Genomic DNA, 23,052 nt, shown 5'->3' with positions numbered 1-23,052 from the left:
AACGAGGCGAAGTTTTTCTCGTCACCGGGCTTTCGTTTCTGTCGCGGCCATCTTACGTCTTTCTTCGTCCTTGTGTGCCGCGAGAAGCGGCTACTGTTTCGAAGACATTTGTAGCTGACTGCGAGCTCGATTCCACATAATGCCTTACCAACGAACGCAAGTGTCCGGCTCCTTAGAGAAGATCGCGGAAGGGACTACCCACCGGGAATCTTTCGAACGGATGTATGGCACGGTCGTAAAACGGAGTATTAAGCGACAGTCTCTTTCCTTACGACAATTTACGGCAATACGAACAAGGGAACGAATAACCACCGGCTTACTATCGCAATCATTAGAGCCCGTGGTAGAATCAGTTTTTCTAGCAGCACGTTTTATTGTTTTCTGCCTGTTTACGGCCAAGCTATTCTTGGCTCCTGTCTACCTCGAAAAATTTTATTCATTCTTTTGGCCAGAAGTTTCGTTATTCGATAGAAATAGTTGGGGGGAGAAAGTTCTGTTGGCATTCGTAACCGTCAGGAGGAACGAAACAGCAGTCAGAGACCGACCTGGAGAGTTGGCGCGGTTCGGCGATACGTCTTCATCGATTCGAATCATTGGTCCCTGGTTTCCGTTTCTCCTAGGGGGGTATTATACGCGAGAGGATTACTATCCGTGCGAAAGGAGAGCCGAAGTCAGGAGGGAACGCCGTAGCTGCGCCTTCGAGATACATGCATTTATTCAACGCGGGCCGAGCAATCCCGCCCGGCAGGAAAAGTGCTACGAGAAATGGATGGGCCAATTTTCTATTTCGCAACGCCTCGGGCCACGCACTGTCGGGATATCCTTTTATTATGCATATACACACATATATTTGTGGCACGTACGACTCTCGCGAGCGCGGAGGCATGAACACGCGCGAGCGAAAATCTCCATCGAACGGCGGGCGTTCTATGTATAATGTCGCGGTGCTCTCGGGCGTGTCGGGGCAAAAGTGAGTTGAAAATCATCCGCCGTGATAGGTGCTAGTACATGAAGAAGCCCTTTATTTGAACGAGATGAAATATAACTCTTGAAGTGTGTATTATGAACGCGCACGCGAGGAGCGCTCTCGCTACGCCCTGAGAATTTTAGTCTGGCCTAGACGGGAGAAAAATATTTTGTCTTTAGCGTAGACAGGCGAGGGAGGATTTCGCATGCCGATAAAGAAACGTATCGCATTCGCGCGTCTTGCGATTTTTAAAATGCCGTTGCGCGGGATTAGGCCAGCCGATTTCACGCCACGGTTAATTTAACTAGTGAAAGCGAATTTCGCGAAGCGATCGGTCGTTCAACTTACAGCGCGTAAACCCGGTTTGATAACGGAAGCGTTTACTAGCTGACCCGGCCATTGGAAGTCTACTACGGCGTCAGGAACATTGCCAGCATGAGCAAATTGTTATTTCGTCGTCGACGAGGAATTAAACCCCCGTTTATAAACTCGAATGAATACCGCGTGCACCGACGTAAGTTCATTAACGTTATTACATAACTCGTTCTCTTGACGTCGATTGTCAAAATAATTCTTATATAAATAACGAATGCTATGAGGAAATTGTAATATAATCTCTTGGAAAGAGTTCTTTTTTCATACGCTTACGTTTGATCGAGATACTGAAAAAAGAAAGTAATAGCAAGCGAAATTAATTCCAGCTCACCAATATATTTTGTAGCGCAACATCAGTCTGTCCAATAGCTCTGCACAAAGTTAGACTTTAATAGTTTCAGAATAAATGTCATACCGCCATCAAGCAGGCCAGCTACTGAACTTTATTTACTTTGCCTCTCGATCCTTGTCCTAGCTCCATTTTACGAGCAATTCAGTTGCAACGTCCGTTAATTTCTGTTCGTTGCGCGGTCAAACAATTTCCTCATAGTATTAATTATTTCCAACAAAGTTGCCTCGTAATTTTCGAATGCCTTACGCTGCGAGCTAGCTATCAATACTCCGTCGTCAATTTTTTAACGTGCACACAGTCATGTATACAGTGGCGTTAAACCTTCAGTGTAATATTCTCAAGTCGTTACAGTACCACATATAAATATTACGGGCATTATCGAACATTAGTGCTTTTATTTTATTAACAAATATTTTCAGAACAACGGCATTGATTAATACTTTTTTTTTTTTTTTATTTAAATTGTCGAGTGCTTAATTATTTTTGTGATTTTATGTTCAAGTTACTATACTCCTAGATTTTTCTTTTCACATTTTATAATTATAATTGTACTGATTTTACTCGATTGACTCCGAATTCAAATAACAAAGCAATGACTGGAATTCAAAGTGGGTTACACATCCCTATTGAAATTGCATCAATCGAGAATTAAATTCTTAACAATGGGGTGTGGCCAGCTTTACGTACGACTGGACAATAGCCACAGTTATCACAAATGTCTATTGTTACACCCGAAATTTTTCCACTGCATATATGGCCATGTACTTAATTGTATTAATTAATTTTTATTTCCGAGCGTGCTGTAAAAAGAAAAAAAAAAAAGAAAAAAACTACGTTTATGTGGCAGTCCGGTAAAAAATCGAGCCAACCAAATTTCAACTCTTGGGCAAATGGATAGAGAATATATCGCACTGCGCGTCTCCGATTTTCTCGATTAAAAAACCCGACACCATTGTTCCCGATCGTAGTATAGTCGGTTACATTTCATTGGCTTTGAGCGACGTATCTGTGCGCGGTGCTAAATTTCAAAGTAAACAGACTGCTACGTCAATCGAAAGTTAAATCCTTTGTTACGTACCGCGGATTATTATACGCGCAATCGAGTGACAGATATCACGACTGAAATTACCAATAAGCCTTATCAAACGTTGTAACGACGTACAATCGCACGTACGTACCTGTAACGCCAGGAGTATTTAACCATTTCTTGTTAATATATAGATTTTATCAAAATCCGTTCTTTCGCAACCGACTAATACTTTATCGCGCATTAATTCAGTATAATAATTGCTACGCGAAACTGTCGCAATAGTAAAATTAATACACGTTCTACCGGCTACGTAGAACACGTAGATGATGCACGAACTGAACAACTAATGCATACTTTGGGTTCTCTACAAAAATTGCATGTGTAAATTTCTCTTTGAGAGTTAGACGCTTGCCCTGAGGTTACACGGAAGTCGCGTATATAAAAGAATTCTCTCGTTTTGCGAGACCCAGTTTCTCGAAACAGTGCTTTTACGTGAAAAATTTATTAATCTATCGCCGCAAATATTGAGAAAAAAAAAAAGAAAAAACTTTTAGCCTCAAGACGTATTGTTCAAAATAACTATATTTTAATTATTATTCCGATTATCGATGTTATTATTCCGCCTACAAAAAGATGATGTTTGATTCGCTTTTAATTTCTTATTGTTCGCATGGTTACATTTTAAATTTAGAGTAATAAATGTCAGACAAGGAGAAGATTAGAAAAGAGATAGAAAGTGCGAAAGAGTAAAGCTAGAAATTTTTCAATTTATTTCTGTATAAATAAATCCGTAGGCATAAATACAAAAGAATCATATGCATGCAATGGCATCATATTTTTAGTGGAGACTTCGTTTTTATTTCATTATATGTAAATTCAAAACGTGGTAGATTGCAAATTTTCTTTCTTTTTTATACAAAAGTCGTGCATAGAATAGTTCTTTCACTCTTTCAGGCTCGTTTCCTCAAAAAAAAAAAAAAAAAAAAAAAAAAAAAGAAAAAAGCACTCTCTCGAACAAAATCCATTAATTTTACCATTGAAAAAAACACCTGCTGTACTTTACCCTGGGTTGATGCAGGCCGATACTGCTATCGATGCGCTGCCCGATTTCAAAGTAAACACGCCATTAAAATCGCATCAATCGAAAATTGAATCCTTGACTGTGGCGCGTGAACTGTTTTACATTCAGTCAAACAATGGGCACCGCCACTATGCTCGGTGTGTGCACACGCCGTATGTAAACAAGGATGGAAATATGACGGAGATACCGCGGATAGCGGTCACGGGGGTTGCTCACGCGGGGGAGAGGGTGGCTCAACCGGAGCGCAAGTCGGCAATGGTGGAAGCAAAGCATATAAAGCGAATTTCGATCGATACTAACCGAGTTTCGAGAGGCTCTCTTTTCCTACCGGTAGCTGGAAAAATTCGCGCATTTCGCCGTTCTGCTCGCTATCGTAAAAATAATCGGGCGATCGCGATAGTAGTTCGCGCGTTGCGAAACTGCGTCCGCAAACTGGACTTCTACGTATTCAAATAATGGAAACGTTCCATGGAAAACCGTACCGGGCGTAAACGCCCAGCTCGCGAGAGCACTTGGCGGCTGACGAAACAACACCGAAAATTTGTTTCCTCTCTCTTTTTTCCCTTCCCCTCCCCTTTCTCCCTATTTTTTAAACGATTTCGAATTGCGTCCGCGGAATGTCCGGCACCATCCGGTGATCTCGCGCGACAATGAAAGCGTTGCAGTAACTTGAAATCTGTCCAACGATCGTGCCGATCACCGATGAAACGCAATCAAGAATTCATGTGCAAACATTCCGTGAAATGTTAGCCGGCGTAACAAGAGAAAAATACATAGTTTCGTAACCGGAAACAACTCAACTAATAATTCAGTTAAAAAGTCAATAAAACAAATTTACATATGAGAAATTAAAAAATATCACTCAAGAACTTTCTTTTTTTTTTGTTTTACGAAGATTTAAAGAAATTGGCAAATTAATTATATTTTTAAGAAGGTTCTACTTACTTATTTATTCAGAATTTCAGTCTGTCGTCTACGTTTTTAATTTAGTATATTCCGAAAAGTGCGTTGAATCGAATATATATGCATGTATAAAAGTACAAGATATATCGCATGGCGACGCTATTAATTGACGTAACTTGCGCTTATAAGATATCATGAGTTTCAGGATATTATAAAGTAGCATGATTTAATGCCTGAAGTAGAGCACGAACGAGTTACCTCACGCTGTGCTCGCCATGCCGACACGGGAAACGGAGCGAATGAAGAAAGGGGTGATACAGAGTCAAACAAGAAGAAAGAGGAAAGAGAGGGGAGGAGGGAAAAAAGGGGGATGGTGCTAAATGAGAGTAATTATGAGACAAGTTTTAACTGCGCCGTTGGTGGACAATGCGTTATCCTTCATTGCACTCCGCTATCTTTCCCTTTTAAATAACCGCGCGGCAGTAAAGACAGCCGAAAAAAGCAGAAAGGCAACAAAGAGGCTGGCATCGAAGTCTTTCTCTTTCTTCCCCCTTTTTTTCTTTTTCTTTTTATTTTTTTTTTTTTTATCAAGCTCTTGTCGAAAGAAGGAGCTCGCCGCTCGTAATCGAGGTACACGATTCATCCCGACAGGAAGAAAAGAATTTTTAACGAATGAATGCTGTGCTATGCTTAATTACTGCAGTCTGGCGCTCTTAGTCGTAATTATAACTATTGTAATAACGTTTGCCCCCTTCAAAGAGTCTTTCTAAAATTTACAATAGCTCAGTTTGCCCACCGCTATCATGTTACGAAGATAAAAAGAATTTACGTCGAATATATGCAGCCTGATTACTATACTTGTTCTCTCTCTCTTTCTCTTTCGTCGTGTCTTTCGAAAAAAAACGTGCTAATAGATTACGGGGACAAATTATATGTTCCCTTTCTCTATACTAATGTTATAGAAATTAAATTAAGCGAACGAAGTCAGTTAATTAGTAATATTTCTTTATGCCCCAGTTCTGCTCGCCCACATTATCACCTTGTATATATTTCGTATCTCCTATTTATGTTCGAGGTGCGTATCTCATTTTGGGAGTAATGTGTGTATGTTTTATAAATATTTCGCATGCAATATACAAGGATTCGGGATAACAAACGCCTCGGCGAAAACTTTTATCGTAGTTACTGATATATCTACAATATTCCAAAATAACTGGGAAAGAAAGCGTTTGCGAATTCATGTTCATATGAGATATCCGTGTTTCTTTGGTACGTGGAAACATGCACGAAGTTTCACTGATCTTTTATATTGTGTACAAGCCGGATATTTACATTCCCGTATTTTTCCCCGCATCGCAATGCTAAAAGGATACTTTATTCAATTTAAAAGCAATAAATATTATCGCGTTTGATATTTCTTTATCAAAACTATTTGATGTCTTTTAGAAAAATGCACGGCTGCATTGTATGTCTCTCTCTCTCTCTTTCTCTTTCGTACTTTTTCATAACTTTCATCGAATAATTCTTTGTTCTTCAAAATGCAATGTCGGACAGATGCAAGGAGAGGAACGGAATGACAGAAGCTCTAAATTACTTTAACATTCTAGCGTCAGATTTCGTCGGATTACTCGATAAATTCGTCGCGAAAGGGGTTGCGAAGCGAAGATTCGACCGGTGTCGGTGGGTGCGCGGAGGGTGACTCGGGAGAAAATGGTAAGTAGAAAAGAGGCGGAGAAATGTCAATTTATTCTGGCTTTGTTTACGAGCGATTCCTTAGGACGCGACAAGGGGGAGGCGACTGCAATTGCGAAACAAGGGCAAAAGGGGTGACTCGAACAGCCGGGGTGAGTCGGCAAGAGCCCGTTAATCCGAGCAAAAGACCGGTCGACGACTTGGCGCCCGTCTTTTTGATGGGGGGGACCTGGTTGGCTTTAAGTTACACCGACGATGTCGGCGTATCTAGAAACAAGTGTTTCAGTCGATGACAGAATATACAAGAACGAGTGGCCGGAGTTATACAGAGATAAGGTGTGGTAAACGAAGGTAATGACCCGAACTAAAAAGAAAAAAGAAATCAGAGATTGTCGTCCCCGTATCGTCAGCCCTCGTCACATCAACCCTCTTGTGACACGGCTAATCGCGTTGAATCGCGATTGCGCTTGAATTCGTACGTAAAAGATATGAGGAACGGCGTAAATGTAAGGAACGTTTAACGACGTACAGCTAATAGCAAAATACATTCGCATTTTTTTAAACGCGTTTATGAACTAGATAAATGACGAGTTAACTAATTTTTTTTTCCATACAATACATATATCGCTTCTATGAAAGTTCACGCTTACAGAACGTGAAAAGATGTGAGTTTTTCATGTTCGTGCAAAAAAAAAAAAAAGTTATTTTTTTCTCTAACTGAGGATTAAAACTCAATGTTATTTAAAGCAGTCGTTAATTAATGTCAATCGAGGCGCATTGTCACGTTTTAGGAATTGCATCAAGATCCTCTCGACTACATCACCCACTGTTGATTTTACGTAACCACCCATGCGTACTGTTTATTTAATGTCCCACGTCAAACATTTAACGCTCTCCTGCCCATCGGCTCGCGTCCAACTACGAGAAAACATTATCGTTACCCCTGTATAACGTCGTATTTCATTGTACATTTTAAAACAATTATTAATATTAATGTTGAAAAATTGGAATAACAAATGAATTAATTAACTTTTGATTAAAAAAGCTTTTTTCATCAAGTTAATTAATTATCTCAATTAATCGCATTTTACGAATAACGCTGTGCATTTACCAACTAAAATCTAACTTTTTTACTTTGGCAGATTAAATAATAATAGTTATAATTATTGCGAATATATATATACTATATAATTTTGAGGATGTATCCCCCGCGTATTTTCATCCGCCTTTCAATCCATAAACAACATTCGAATGCCGCAAGAGAAAAATAATCGCTTAACGATAAAATAAAGAAACCATTCGGGCGCGTCAGATATTGCTAAAGCTATTTCGTCGCGCTGGCACGCGCTCGAACGACCGTCGAAATTGATATTAGGATTTAAACGTTGAATCCTCCGAAAATCTTTCGCTATTTATTGCAGCCAAAGGGTAAATCCGGCTAACGTCCGCGCTAATAAATCACGCGGTAATGGATAATCAAGCCTGCTCTCGCCGCGACAAAACAAAAAGAACTTCGCCGCCGATCGTAAGGCGCTGAAAGTCGCGATAAGGGAAATTAAACTCGAAGTAGTTTGGAAGATTAGCTGCAGCAGCGCGGAATTCACTAAACTTTTCTGCACTGCCGCCCCTCACCGCCACCCCCTCCCTCCCTCCCTCCCCCTCGCTTTCCCACCGCCTGCCCCCTCGTCTCGTTCTCCGCCCTTTCGCCGTCGATCCGCATTAGGTCGACGGGCAAGTCACAGTAAAAACACGTGACGGAAAACGTTGACGGAAGATCGTTTGCCGCCATCGTTTTCGGGGCTAAAGAGGGTTACGTTGGAAAAGTTTCCATCGGCGGGTTTTTCGAAACCCCGCCGGTCAGCACGTGGACGCGACGTGTGAACTAGCCGCGTAGCAAAAAAGGAAATCAACTGGATCCACTGAAACTATCGGGAAAGGTCGGACGTATTTACGGTACAAAACGAAACGGCGCGAGCTTTCTCAACGCTCGGCGGTCGGTCCGCCTCAACTCGGTAATTTAATTTCGACCCAGATTTGCGATCGCCAAGAAAAATCTTCGTTCCCACGAAACAATCGATTTAGCGGTTAAAGGAGTTTCGAAACAGTATTCTTCTTGAACATTCGCAAAACGTAAAAAAAAAAAAAAAGAAAGAAAGAAAGAGAGAAATAAAAAATTAAAAAAAGCTACTTTCTCGTATATACCGTGATAGAAAAGAAATAAATTCTACTTAAATTCAAGAACAAGATATTCCACTACAAAACTTACGGGGGAGGGATTTCAGATTCTGCAAAGTCGAAAACTCCTGCGATCGACAGGCATGAATGATGATCGCGTCATGTATCGACGTCAATTCGAATAAATCGTAAGATTAAGAATGAGGATGCGCATTAATCGTTATTTCATAAATATTCGATTTGCCGTACGCTCGCGGAGCTTATATGCGCTTTTCGTATGCGTACAGCCTTGCGAGAAAATCTGAAATGCACGGTAAGTTTAGCCTTTGGATTCATATTACCCTCGCATCGGTGGCCGATGTATGTCCATGGCCTCTCGCATTCAGGTCTTCTCGGACCCTCGCTTCTTGAATAAGTCAAATACTCATGAATAAGCGGAGAAAGAGACGGAGGCGCGTACCTTCGAGCCTCGGCTCTAAAAATGTTATTTACCGGCGGATTCTTGAAATCACATTTTACGTCCGCGCATGACGCGACTGGCATACACATATCCAAAATCATCCTTACCGGGTCCACAAAATAGAAAATAAAGAGACGCTTTAAAATCATTGACAGGAAACCCCGTATTCTTTTCCAACGAATTATACCGTGAGATATTTAAACAAAATGTAATACACCGAATAATTTTGTTTAAAAATGCAAATACGTACTAATGATAATGTTATCGAATATTATATTAATTCTCGATCGTGTTTTTTAATTTTAATTACGCTAGCATTTTTTTTTTTTTTTTTAATTGCCTTGCATTAATATCTTTTCTCGTTTTCACTGGAGATACGTCCCGGAAGTATACGGGTCTGTTCTGCAAGAGCAGAACTCTTTGAAGAAAACGCGAAGGACATTTACAGAAATATTAACCCCTGTGCAAATAGATTTGGAACGACTGAAATGCAGCCTTAATTAATTTACGACGCGGTCTGCGAGGTAGGAATGCACTGTCTTCGTCCGTGATGTCTACTCGTTCGAAGGACAATTGCGTGAATTACGTCTGTTTGTTGTGTCGTAAGTCCGTGGAGAAGGGTTGTGAAGGGAAGTGCGAGCTGACGCCGTGTTAATTAAGGTTGTATTTACTCGAGCGGAAGTAGGCTGGTGCACAAACGCAGCATTGCACTACTGTTGCATACCTCTGTTTTCTACCCCAAAATTGTATCTTCAATAAAACGAATAGTACAGTATCTCGTCTTAGGAAAAAAAAAAAAAATCTTTATACGAATTCATGTAGGCACGTATCGTAAATGAATTTTACCGAATATTACGAAATTAACATTAATATTTATAACTACGACGCGTAATATCCATGAAGGGGTACGCGTGCAAATTAATTAAAAATACTACATTTTGTTCGAATTAATAGATTATGTAATTAAAAATAGCCCCAGTAATAATTAATTTATATTATCTGCCAATTTTGGAATATTAGCACGTACGGCGAAAGAGATTATCGTTCATCTGTGTATAAATATCGATGCGCGAATTTGTTAGACGAGCGTGTCGACACGCCGAGCGATCGCGGATACTAAACGAGGTACCGAGGGGACCGAAGTTCTTAAACGAGAGCTAAATTCTTTCTTTCGGCGACGAAGAAGTTCCGAAACAAGTGGTAAATCTCCCGCGGAAAAGGGTCACGAGACTCGCCGTCTCCTTCTTCTCGTTCTCCCTCGACGTCGGATTTCTTTCGCCGCGAATTTAGCATGGAATATTCATCTTGTCCGTTCTCACCCTCGAGCACGGCGTCTCGGTCTCGCAGTCGGATTATCCGCTGACTCCCCGTAAAATCGGCCTTAAATTCGATATGAATCGTTCTTTCCGCGTGATATTGCCGGCTCTTCCATTGAATCCGACTCGATGAATTTATTCGGAACGAATTGAGTCTCCTTTTGTATCGTCGCGATGAATAAAGAGGGCAAAAGCTTTCCCGTACGGCGCACGTATAGTCATTATTACTCTGTAAACAATTCCATCGCTCTCAGCGAACTGAACTTTCATTATCGCCGGAGTGCAAAAAAAAAAAAAAAAAAATATATATAAAAAAAAAAGGGAGAAATATTTCAGAGAGTGATATTTCAACGGCGGGATAAAAGTAATTAAGCCGGGAGTGTGATAATAACGGTACAAACAAGCGAAACAATAAACACATAAAACGATTATTTGACGAAAAGCATTTTTATCCGAAAGGCGGAAACAGCCTAAATTTTTATAGTCTCGAAAAGCGGCGCTGCGACGGACAGCTTCAAAACGCGCCAGGGAACATTTTTATATCGCGGCGGAGTGCGCTGAAATGACACTCGCCGTGAAATGTGTTTTTTTCAGCCGTGAGAGCGAGAACCCTCCGCGTGAATCTATTACGCGAGACTCGGAAGACTTTTCATCCATTGCATATTTATAAAAATGTGTATTTTATCTCCGTTTCCTTTTACCTTGAGACAACAGAGGTGTAATTTATTCCGTGACATTTGCATAATTAATTTATTATGAAATAATCGTTTTCAATCGTATGAATATTTTATTTCACGTTACGTTGTACAATTACTGTATTCCGATTAATAATAGAGAAAATGTATTATTCATTGCGAATACGACTCGCGTGCGGTTCCTAGTCGCCGTGTCTCATAATCATGTAATATTTACTTGAATATTAATTACGAATTATACAATTAAGGTAATTAATCGTTCACTTATAACTCAAATGTATACGCCCCGTTGATGCATATTAATAAGTATCAGGCCTCTGTGATTAATACACCGAAGACGGCCGTCTATTTTCCAGCCTCTTCGTTCGTTCCTACGATTCCGCGGAGCAATGGCGGTGCCGATCGGGTTCTAATTAAATATCGTTCGCAGGTATATATACGTCGGACCGGCGCGTGTAATCGCCTCATTTGGCGCTGACAAATAGCGCCGTCTAAACGGATTCCGCTCGTGCGATTCGCCGAATCGATAAGCACTGAAGGGAGATAACGAGAGTCGTTTACGTCCACACCGATTAGCAGGTTCGATTCTACGGAGTGCTCAATCGGCCGCGTTAAATTCGCGATTCGATCGCAAGAAAATGCTCTCATCACCTCTCGCGGTGCATCACATACCGCTGCGTAAAAATTTTGCCCGTAAACGCTCGTAAAATGGTTATACGTTCCCATTAACGTCTTTTTAATCTCCATCAAAGTGCGTCCGATAAGTTTCCGCCGGAGTTACAAAATGCTTTTCTTCTAATTTCATACTATATATATTTACGATTACGACATTAAAGGCACGCTCGGAGCGTCTTGTATCATCACTCCCTCGTATTAACTTCGCCGATTATTACGATACGCTTGAGGTTTCCTCAAGTGATTCGGTCAGATAACGATATCTCTATCGCCACGCGCTATTTCCGTATGTTGCCGGCGCTGATGGACTTTGCGTCACATCCACGGCGTATCATTCCCGTACGGTTTAATGATGTCTCTCCGTTAGTCCTCTCCGCGTTGGAAGCACGCGTTGAAATTTACATGCGAAACATCTACTACGCGCGAGTCCGGGCGCGAGGAAAAGTACGCGAGCGCCGGAAGGCTTGTATGTTCTACGCGAAGTCACTACGTGCGTATAAAGCCTCGCCGCCCCACACTACCGCGGGTGCTCGCGTAACCAAACCCTTCGTACGATATCCGGGATTCTAGAAACTCGTTAGCGTATAGGTACATTGTTCTGCGCCCCTGGACTTGCAGGCGTTACCGTTTTGCGCTGGGGGTCATGGCGGCTGTACGTTGAGGTGGCATAAGATAGGGTAATTGATTGCCGCGCGCTCCTACGTAGATTAATAATAGTCACCGTTATCATCCCCACGTATATAGGGGTTTCGCCTGCCCCGTATACGTCGCGCTGTGATACACGATACTTGGTTGCTAGCTACTCGAGACACGTTCTAGCCCGCGACAGCTAACATTCTCACCGTTGGTACGGCGAGATTTGACGGACGCGTTTTCGTCAAGCAGAAGTTCCGCGGTAATTGCAACAGTTTCAACTATGCCGGATGCAACTGGTGTTGCGTTTATAATTTACCACGCCGCGTATGGGAATCGATCGCGCGGGGTACGGTCTACCGCTAAGTTGCAGCTAATTGATTTTCTCCGAGGGCAGGTGGCTCTTGACAAATCGGGATAATTCGCACGCTGTTCTCGCTGAAGATATAGAAACGATATCCATGCTAATGGTGAAATATGAAATCACGTCGAAATGGTTTGAAACACAACGCGTCGAGCGGTGAAATAAATTCCTAGCTTAGTCTTCCGATTAAAAACCGTCCTGACTACTGAAAAGTTTTCATATCGCGGCGAACGTAACTTATACAAGAGACAAAACCAAAATTGAAGAACATATGTTTATAAAAAAATAAAATATTGTATATTTGAAAAATTGCACAATAAAACAGGAAATGCAGAAAAAAAAAATTGTAGGAAAAAAAATATAAATATTGCGAGTAAATAAATAAATGCAATTTATTTGCCAATAGTGGACATTTACTATTAAATATTTCTATTATTGAAATTTATATTGTGCAAGGTTTATAAAAAAAAGAAAAAAAAAAATCAAAAATGACAGCAATGTGTTCTGCAATATCGTCAATTATAAACGTATGCTCCATTGTATTGAGTTCTCTAACGTAGAGTTATATTGCGCAACATCGATACATTACGCCATTAGATTTCTGCGGTATGCTTTATGTCATAGACCACCTCGCGGAATTAGGAATTGCAGTCGCAGTTATATTCGCAGTTACACTTGGTATCACGTTAATAATAATTCGCGTGCACCTAGAGGATGTACACTAATTTTCAGTCGTTAACTACAATTAAATTTGACCCCGAGCATTCGCCCGGCAACAGCCGGCGATAGTTAACAGCCTTCGCAGGCGATACTTGCCTTTTGTCAACTAATCCTGAACCAAAATAACCTTCGTCACAAAACACCACAGGCTGTCCCTCCGCAGGGAATTATTCGACGGCAATTAACGGGAACCCGGGACACAAAGGGAATCTAATTATAAAATATATACAACTGCGCGAAACTGACCTGCGTAAAGTTAACCCGTAAGCGTAAAAAAAAAAAAAAAACATTCGTAAACATTAAAAATGAAAGTGTTTCGCGTAACTATCAAATATAAAGTGAAGACAATTATCGAAAAATTTTAATATTTATTTGCATAATATGGATTAATTATTTTTTTTAATTATGACTGTAGTAATATTTTTTGCAATAACCAGACGTAATTCCCGTTGTCGAATGAATTATGATTTATAAATGTCTTTATGTGTGTCTACAGTTTTTACTTGTCTCAATACATATATATTTTTTCTTTTCACATATACGTCGTATGAATAAAATTAAGTATTTAAATACAATTTAATTTAATTTTTAAAATTTTTAATTGAGCTTCTGTTACCGTTCATACGTACGTACATGACGGTAAAAGAAACACAAAAGCATTGTAATACAATTAAATGCAATAGAATTTACGAGAGCAACGCGAAACGCACGCCCCGAAGAGTCACAAAGCCCGGCTCTTACGAGAAACCTTTCAACGGGTTCACGAATTCAGTCCATTTAACGAAATCCTGCGGAAGTGGATTGTTACTAAATATTTCAGGGAATCCCTCCATTATTGATCGGCCAATACTCATTTCCTACGTGTCGATCGCGGCCACGCGTACTTACGAGGTTGGTCACGTAAGACCACTGTATGCCCACATACGTACGTACACTACTCGCGCTCTCCAACTCGAGAGTGAAACGCAACCGTCCATCCCGTTGCTTTATCCTCATTCGCTTTCGATCGTACCGTACTTCCTCGCGCAATCGTGAACACAAGAGGGGGGAGGGGGAAAGACGGAGTTAATCAGAGGCACTAGATGCATGCCGCGACACGTATCTCGGTAGCATGCTCAAGAATGATTACATTAACCGTGCTGCAATTATAGGTGCCATCAACGTGGACGGGGGGCCTCGGCATAGACGAGCGCGCGCGTGCCCGGTCCTCGCACTTACACGCGCGAGGCAGCCAGCTCCCGTAGGCGGCCGTACATGTGCACGGTTACACGGCTACACGTTGGACGTGCCTTCAATTTAGCGAGCGGTTCTGCAATTCGTGCATTCCGCCAGGCGGCTACTTAATTACTTACGCGCCGCGGCCGGTAATTACTTTCGCCCTCTCCGGTTACGAAGCTTCGAAATAACCCGGGTGGTTTCGAATGACGGCTGACGCTGCAATTAGCACACAAGCATGTCAAAGACCGCGATAGTGCGACTTCTTTTTTTTCTTTTTTACTTTTTTTCTAAGCCTTAAATACGGATTTTTACCTTTACGACGTTGGTATTATATTATATATCGAACAGAAGCAAGTAATTATAAATATTAATACCAGAACATTATAAAAACGTAAAACTTTAATATCTTCCTCCGCAATCTTTGCATCTATTTTTCAATATTCTATTAAGGAAACATTTTTCTTTTTTTTTTTCCCCCCACTAAAAACTTATCTCCTTTATTAGATTTTACTCTAAATAAGTATAAATTGTAAAAGACTACGTAAAATTAATTAGTTTATTACTATAACTACAACCTCGTCGCGCCAAGCACTATCATCCTATTAGGAAAGTAAAATTAAAATTGCAGTTTACTAAACGCGTACGTTTAAACGGTTGCCTTGACGTAATGATAAAGTGGCCTCGTTAACACCATAAGGTATTAAAAGATTAATTCGTAAGTCGATGCGGCGCATAACTGTCGCGTGTTTGCAGAAGACAGCATAAGAAGCAGCAGCAGCCCGCAGCTTTATTAATGATCGGCAACAACAACGTGCTGGCGACTGTATGGAGCTTCGTAGCGCGGAGCGCCGCGGTATTAGAACGCTCGAAAGTTTGCCTTTCCACGGCATCCCACGCTACATTAATTTTGTATGGTGGCTAATTATTACAGGGACCCACGCTGCTTTTGTTACCTCAGCATTCGCGGCACCGAAAAAGATGCAATGTTATATTGCGCGGTATGAATTTCCCGCTGCCGGCAAGGTCCTTGGTCGACAAGACGACAACTATTCTGGGTTATAATTCTGTTTGGCCGACATGAATAAAACATATTGGATTTCATTATGATTCATAATATTCCGCGTAATTATTTCGCATTGTGCGGTCGACGTAATTGAAAAATAACTGATATTAATATGCATACGTAGTACGTTCGATAAATTGAAGTTAAACTTTCTAATTTCATTACAGACGAATTTGCGAAGACCTAACAGGTGTATTACGAAAAGGGAATTTTCATGTATTATATAAGTTGTAAAATTTTGAATTTGAAAAATCATATTTTTCGTCGCATTAAAGCAGGAGAGATTTTGCACGGTGAGTAATAGGTAACAACAATCGCGAATGAAATGGGGATAGCTTAGAGTTAATTGTACGCAGAGAGGGTGCGGTTATACTTACATACTGTATAAAATACTATGGCAAAGCAAGCTCTCGGAATGACACGAAGTAATTTCCGCCCCAAAATCTCACATGCATTTCTGCGTAACTACCGGAGCTGCGTACTTAAATTTAATTATAATTCGCAGCGCCGCGACACGGCGTCATCTGCATCCCTGCGTCTCCCCCCTCCATCCTTCTCACGTTCTCATCTAGCTTTAACGGCTTCCGGAATTTTGGGTTATTCAGCATTTGTTAACCCATATGGCAGAAAACTGTCGATTCCGCAAAACGTCACTTTCAGGCGGGATGGCCGCGCGAAGCAGAATTGTCCGAGAATAGCGTACTATGTTTTTTTCATTTTTCCGACCCTGTTATCCTTTCTGTTTCTACTCAAAATTTTCATTAAAAAGATGGTATGCGCTTCTAAAGAGAAAGAGGTGTATAATCGTGTCCAGTACATCGCGCAATCACGGATCTAAAAACATCGCGTTAGCGAGCGACACGTTTCCCCTGATGTAGCCGATCTCTTAATTAAAGAGGTCAGCGATCGGTGTAACATTTTATAGTCAATCCGCGTACTTTTTGTAAGCGAACATGAGTCTACGCAATCCCTTCTATTTGCACATGGCGAATCGTTTTTGTTTTCGGCGATGTGGATTTTCCAGTGATTTTCCACGATTTTCCACGTTGAGCAAATACGGGGATTTCAACTTAATGCACAACCACGATTGGGGCTTCCAATGCTGGGCTTTCATTTCGCCTCGTCGTTGCACTGGTTCCATTTTACCCTGTCGACTATCCAGTCAACAGTCAACACGAATCACAATAGCCGAGAAGAAAACGAGGAGAGAGAAGAAAGACGAGAAAGAGAGAGAGAGAGAGACGACAATAAATCGTCTCGACATTTGAACTTTAGGTTTTTTCGATCTTCTGACTTTCCACGTTCGTCGAGGAATACTGAAAAACTCTCCGGGAACAGTCGCGAGAAATTGAAAGTTTCTGAATCTCGCGCGAAAAGATATTTACATGTCGAAAGGATAGGAAGGGCTATTATAAATCGTCTATAAAAAATCAATTTCGTAACGACGCGATTCATTTACGTCAGATTATTAACTCGTACGCGTTACGACTTCGTTCGCGTCGTGTGCCTTGACGCGCTGTTTTATATTATAAAAATATTCATTCTTCAAAAATATTAACTTCCTCCAAACTGCAATTTTGAGTAATGCAAAACGTAACACCGTATGCTCAATTATTCGTTATCGCGGGGAATACAGCACGCTTCTTATCATAGAGTCCCGTGTTTATCATCTGAACCAACTCGGATAGCGATTCCTCGGGGGAGCCAGGAGAGTTTCAAGAAGATTGCTTAGCCGGACGACCGAGGTAGAGCAGTCGCGAAAGTTCGAACTAGACTTCGCACTCCGATACCGATTGCTCGGAACGTATTTTCTTAAGAAGTTTCTCCCGAGCACTCGCCCCGAAATCTGTATCCTCTGGAGGCAGCACGAACTGTCGCTCGACTGCACATAGGTGTACTAACTTTCCACTCTTAAAAAATGGATTTCATCAAAACTAAATTATTTCACGAGTTGCGCAACGTTATTAGATATCGATATCAGGGAAGCGTTAACGCTTTTACGCAATACCTTATAATCGAAGAATTAAGAAATCGTCAGTATATCTTTAATTTGTAAAAATCATAAATATATTATCCGAAAAGATTACTCGTTAACACAACTACTATATAAAAAAAAAATTAATTCAGTACAGATTTACTTAATTTTTATGAAATAGTTTTTTAAATATTATATTATTTAAAAAAGAACTTTCTTCATAAAGTACTTGCTACTTTTATCGGACGTTTTTTTTTCTTTTATTTTAAACTCGCAGAAATCAGATTAAAAAAATATTGACGATATAAAAAACGAATAAGAGCATTCAGCAGATAGCTTAAACTCCTAGGCTGCACGCTTTTATTCACGGAATACAGCTGAGATAAGGAAAAAAAACTTCTACTTATTCGAGTTATATTTGACGTTCGACACGAAACCTTCGATACCGGAATGTTTGGCAAATAAATTCAACAGAAACCTTATTGGCCTTTTCCCAACAGTCCTCTCACCACAAAATTTTGTTTCTGTCTGATGCTTTACTCTCTTTGGGGTATTGACTCTCTCAACGTACAAGAAGCACGTCTGTGCTGCAATTTTCGTATTTACTGAGAAGCACCACTGTTCAAATTCGCGACTCCGTAACGAATTACATATTTCGAAATTTATGAAGTTTATTCTCTTTCGTTAAAAAAAATTAATTTTAATTTTTCTTTTTTGTCCCGCGTTAATTTCTATATAATATATTTCAATAACGCCTTGAACGAATAAATTGCAATACAGAATACGTCTATATTATTTTAAAGAATGTTATTTGAAATTAATATTTAACTCTCACAATTGTTTTACGTAATAAAATCGCGTGCCTGTATTCAACTAAATTCAACTAATATAAACCAATGTATGAAATTGTAAATTAATTCAAGTGAAAAGTTTAATTATTGCATTGTAATCATATCTCTTTTTACCAAACAATGATAATGATTTTTCTTTCCACGTGTTAGTTTTATTAAATTATTTTCTTTTTTCGCAATTAATAATTTATTTATTCAAACGTAGATATTATATTAATGATATTGTACCGAGCCAACAAATATGAATCGTACAAAGCGTAAAGCTGATTTTAATTAGACAATAAAGAGTATGATTGTAGCCGCGTTATATCGGCCGCTTGATTACATTCACTTTCCGGCACAGAGTGTGCTAGTAAATTCACACGGATATTAATTTTTGAGTTCAGCGCGCTGAGCATTATCACTGATAATATCGAATTGGAATCATTTCCATACCCAGGGTGCTATTATCTATATATTTTCGGCGCGGCAACGAGTTACAGCATCACGTATTGTCAATATTTGCCGCTTATTTACGCGGACTACACTAATACAGGCCGCAACTTTCCAGTAATCGTTGTAACGTATAATCCACCCGCTCGCAATATTATTTATTTTCTTCGATCGACTGATCATTAACGTCACTAATCAGCGACAGTGTTCACCGGCATCGTCGGTTGTGTAATTCATGCGCGTACTATTCCTTCCGATGCACTAATTGTATTAGTTATCATATAAATTTATCCGATACGCCTGCCTAGCTCGGAAACTAACGGTTTAATGGAAAAGCGAAGGATAATCGTTTCATGCTTTCCATATGCTGCAAATTAAATAGCTAAACAGCTCTACATATGTAAAATCTATGCGTCATTGCAGATGGTACCGAAGTCGCGATCGTTCCAATCAAGTAATTGTAAAATTTATTACGCTTTCCCGTAGTTTTTTTTTTTTAATGCTACGTATTTTTAGCTCATTATAATATATTCAACGAATTCTTTTAACGATAAAAAAAAGTATTTCATATATAAATATAAATTTTTTTATCTTTATCATCACCGATGTCAAAGTGTATGTATAACAGTGAGAAAGAGTGAGGCGTAAACAATTTAAAAAAAAATACTAGATTAATATTACGTTAAAAAAAAAGGGAAGTAGTGACATAAATTCATTTCGACTACGTGTACATTAACGTAGAAGTTGACTGGACGTACACTTGCGTGGTTACGCTCGCATGTAGGACCTAGCAAGCAACAGAATAGCTGCCTTAATGGATGCTGACGCTATTTCGAGGTTAGATTACGGCGGTGGAGTTCCGAGAGACAACGAACGAGATGCTGGTATCCCTTCCCAAGAGCGTGATCGGAAATTATCATTCAATAATAATAGCGAATTGCCGCTTTTTACGCAGCTACGTACGATATAGCAATTTAATCGTAAGACCTCATCTCTATCCGCACGATTCAAGAAAATCACATTAAAAAATTAATTTCATTATATAATACAGATACTTTGACAAATAGTTTTACATAATTAAAAATACGTAATTAAAGAAAAAGCTAATAATCCATTTAATGCGATTAAATAAACGCGTGATCGTATAACGTCCGAATGTATCTATAATAGTCTCGTGTAAAAAGTTCCCGGTCTGTAAAACGGACATAGTGTCCGATTACGGACGATATCTTTTAAGGATACGATAACAGCTTGGAATGTATATACCCCTTCTGTTTTGCTTATGTGCGCCAAAGTGACTGGCTGGTTCCCATGTATTTTACTCGTACGCGGGCGGGATGACGGCTTAGTGGTAGCTTATATGGGGCGAGTGACAGCTTTTGCGAGTGGCAGCCGGGGAGACCACCGAGTAAGACTTGGATTCTACAGACAGGGCTTTTAACGTAGCGCCGACGGATGCGTCATCGAAGCACTCGATCAAGGATTTACCGTGTAAAATATACCTCGCACGACCAGATATTACCGGCGCTATAAGCCGCCGCGCTTAATACATCTTACTGCCTCCGACTTGGGGGGGAAACCCGGGTGACGCGCGCGCCGACCCGACTCGTATGTAGAATACGTACCATATGCACCCGGCGTATCGTAAAATGAGATGTCGCGCTGGCTTTTATGGCGCCTGAATCAAGATTAGATTTACTTTGCTCCGACGTAGGACGTTTTCACCGAGAGAGGCGGAAACCTCGTTGAACCCATTTTGCCGTCCGGAAATCGCGGCGGGCTTACGTTCAGACGCGACGCCGACTATTGGAAAATCATTGTTTACGGTAAAATTACAACGCCGAGGGACCGGAATCGTCGACCGCGAGACCAAGCTGTAATTATTATCGCAAATCCGTGGAAATGATACTCGAGCCTGCCTCTAAATAACCGCGGATACGCGTAGCCGTGGATTTTTGTAAAGTTGATAAGTGTAACGGGGAAAATAAGTCTCGTAGAGATGTAAATTTACGGTTGCCCGGTACGCCGCGGTAACGATTGATCGTAAATACAGCCGTGTTACGAGCTATTGATAAAGCATCGAAACGGAGTAACATCTTTGCGTATTTCAACCGAATGATATGGTGGATGCGAATAGTGCTGGAAGACGTAAAATAGAGTCGTTTGCCATAGGCTTTAACGATTTTAGGATATTTATTTCAATCCCGGTGCCATTAAAGGAACCATTACGCGACCGAGCAGACTTCGAAACGCCCCGCGTCCATTTGTGCACGTGTATCGTCATTCTTTATTTCGTATAAAATTTGTAAAAGCTCCCGGGGCATGCCGAAAATGCCGGGAACTTATACCACGCCTTTAAACCCGCACAACCGTGAAGTATCGTGTAGTTTCGACTTATCGATCACGAAAGAGACGACTTGAATTTATTTACGGTGCCTCGGAGAAGCGAGCGCGTACGCGGAACGGCGCGAGTTCGCGTTCGCGTACGATGTTTTCGCAAAAAACTCGCAGGGCCAAAAAGTAATTTGCAGCGTGCATGCCACGCCTTTCGCTTTAAAAGCATTTTTAATATACCGTGCACAAGGTCTTTAAAAAAGAGAGGGAGAGAGAGAGAAACAGCAGATGCCTCCTTTTCGCGAAACTAAATTTTACTTCGTAAATTAAATGAACATATCTCTTATGCGCAAGAAAATATTTCGCTTATGAAATCGTGCAAAATACATTCTTGTTCACGACAGCTAATGCCATTCTTTTTTTATTTTTTTTTATTTTTACTTTTATTTTTATTTTTTTTTGTTTTTTTTTCTTGCTTCTCCGCTTCTCGTTTTACGTATCTCGCTAGAATCTAAGCTAATTCCACGACGTTAAGCGACTCGAAGTTTGTATCTTTCCCGCGGGAGTCTTCACTTTAGCGCAGTTTCCAGCAGCAACTCCCGAAGACCCCAAAACGGCGGACTTTATGTTTCTGCGAGAGCGTACATTTCATTACAAAATCCATCCGGCGAACCGAAAAACACACGAGCCACTCGGCTGTTTCGCGAGAGAGAACGTATACCGATTTCTCCCGGTGTCTCGACGAAAGGTCTACAATTCAACGGAATTACAAAGTCCTGTAACTCGCGTGTCGTTCCGTAAACACAATTACCGCGGAACGAAATCAACGGCCTGCGAGAGTGAAAGAGAGCGCGGGGGGTGGGGTGGGGGGGGAAGAGAAAGGAACGGGGCGAAAGAGAAACGTAGAAACGAGCGAACCGTGCCGCGGTAAGTGGCGCGATTATAATTTCCAAGGAAGGGGGAGGAAAGGGTGAAGACGTCCCTTCGCGAGCAGTCTGCTCTTCTCTGGGTTCCTTCCAACCTACCCTCCCCCTTCCTCCCCTCTCCTTTAAGCGCACCAAAGGCGCAGACTCGGCAAGTGCTTGGGGATGCGAGCATCCGCAGGAAGTCATTAAAATTTTCATTGTCGCGTTTGCCTGAAAATTTCTGGACCAAATAAACACACAGATTTATTATTTTATCTCGCCGACTACCGCGGGCCGCGGCCGCGAAGCCGGGCTCTCGCCGCGCCGCTGGCGAAAAGCCTGCCAATAGCACTGCGAGATAATACTTCTCGTAATTTCACGCCTTGTTACTTGTTCAAAAGAAAAATAGCAACGCCAGCGCGCTTCTTCGATATTTTCATAATATTACAGCGGTCGCAGCGTGATGATTGAGTAAAAACGACAGCCGCGTAACAATGGAGCTACATTTCTCGTCTCTGCTTTCACGACTGCACGTGCGCGTTTCTTAAATCTTAAATCTTAAAGTCACCGCAAAATACAACCGTTCCGCGATTCTTTAAATTCCGACTCGCCGTCTCTCTTTCTCTCTCTCTCTCTTTCCTCTTATCCCTTCTCATTCGACGCAACTTCGTGTGCCGAGCTTTCTTTTCTCATCGCTTCCTCGTCCCCTTTCCTAGCGGAGTAAGTATATGTACGACGGTGGAAAACTTTCCTATCTTACTGGCGATACAAAACGCGATCCCGAGCACCTCTTCCCTCATACGACCTCATCCCCTCGGTGTCTTACTCTGCCCGCA

The 23,052-nt window shown here is 41.0% G+C and overlaps 1 protein-coding gene across 7 annotated transcripts in view; it reads right to left on the bottom strand.

Annotated features, from left to right (window-relative positions):
• The window catches only part of Glurib (Glutamate receptor IB), a 212,217-nt gene that overhangs the window by 173,577 nt on the left and 15,588 nt on the right, over positions 1–23,052 (bottom strand). The window lies entirely within an intron of this gene.

The sequence above is a fragment of the Cardiocondyla obscurior genome, linkage group LG10, assembly GCF_019399895.1.
Source record: "Cardiocondyla obscurior isolate alpha-2009 linkage group LG10, Cobs3.1, whole genome shotgun sequence".
NCBI classification, from domain to species: Eukaryota; Metazoa; Arthropoda; class Insecta; order Hymenoptera; family Formicidae; genus Cardiocondyla; species Cardiocondyla obscurior.
Note: the sequence above shows the minus strand (reverse complement) of the source record. Positions and strands in the feature narration are given on the sequence as shown.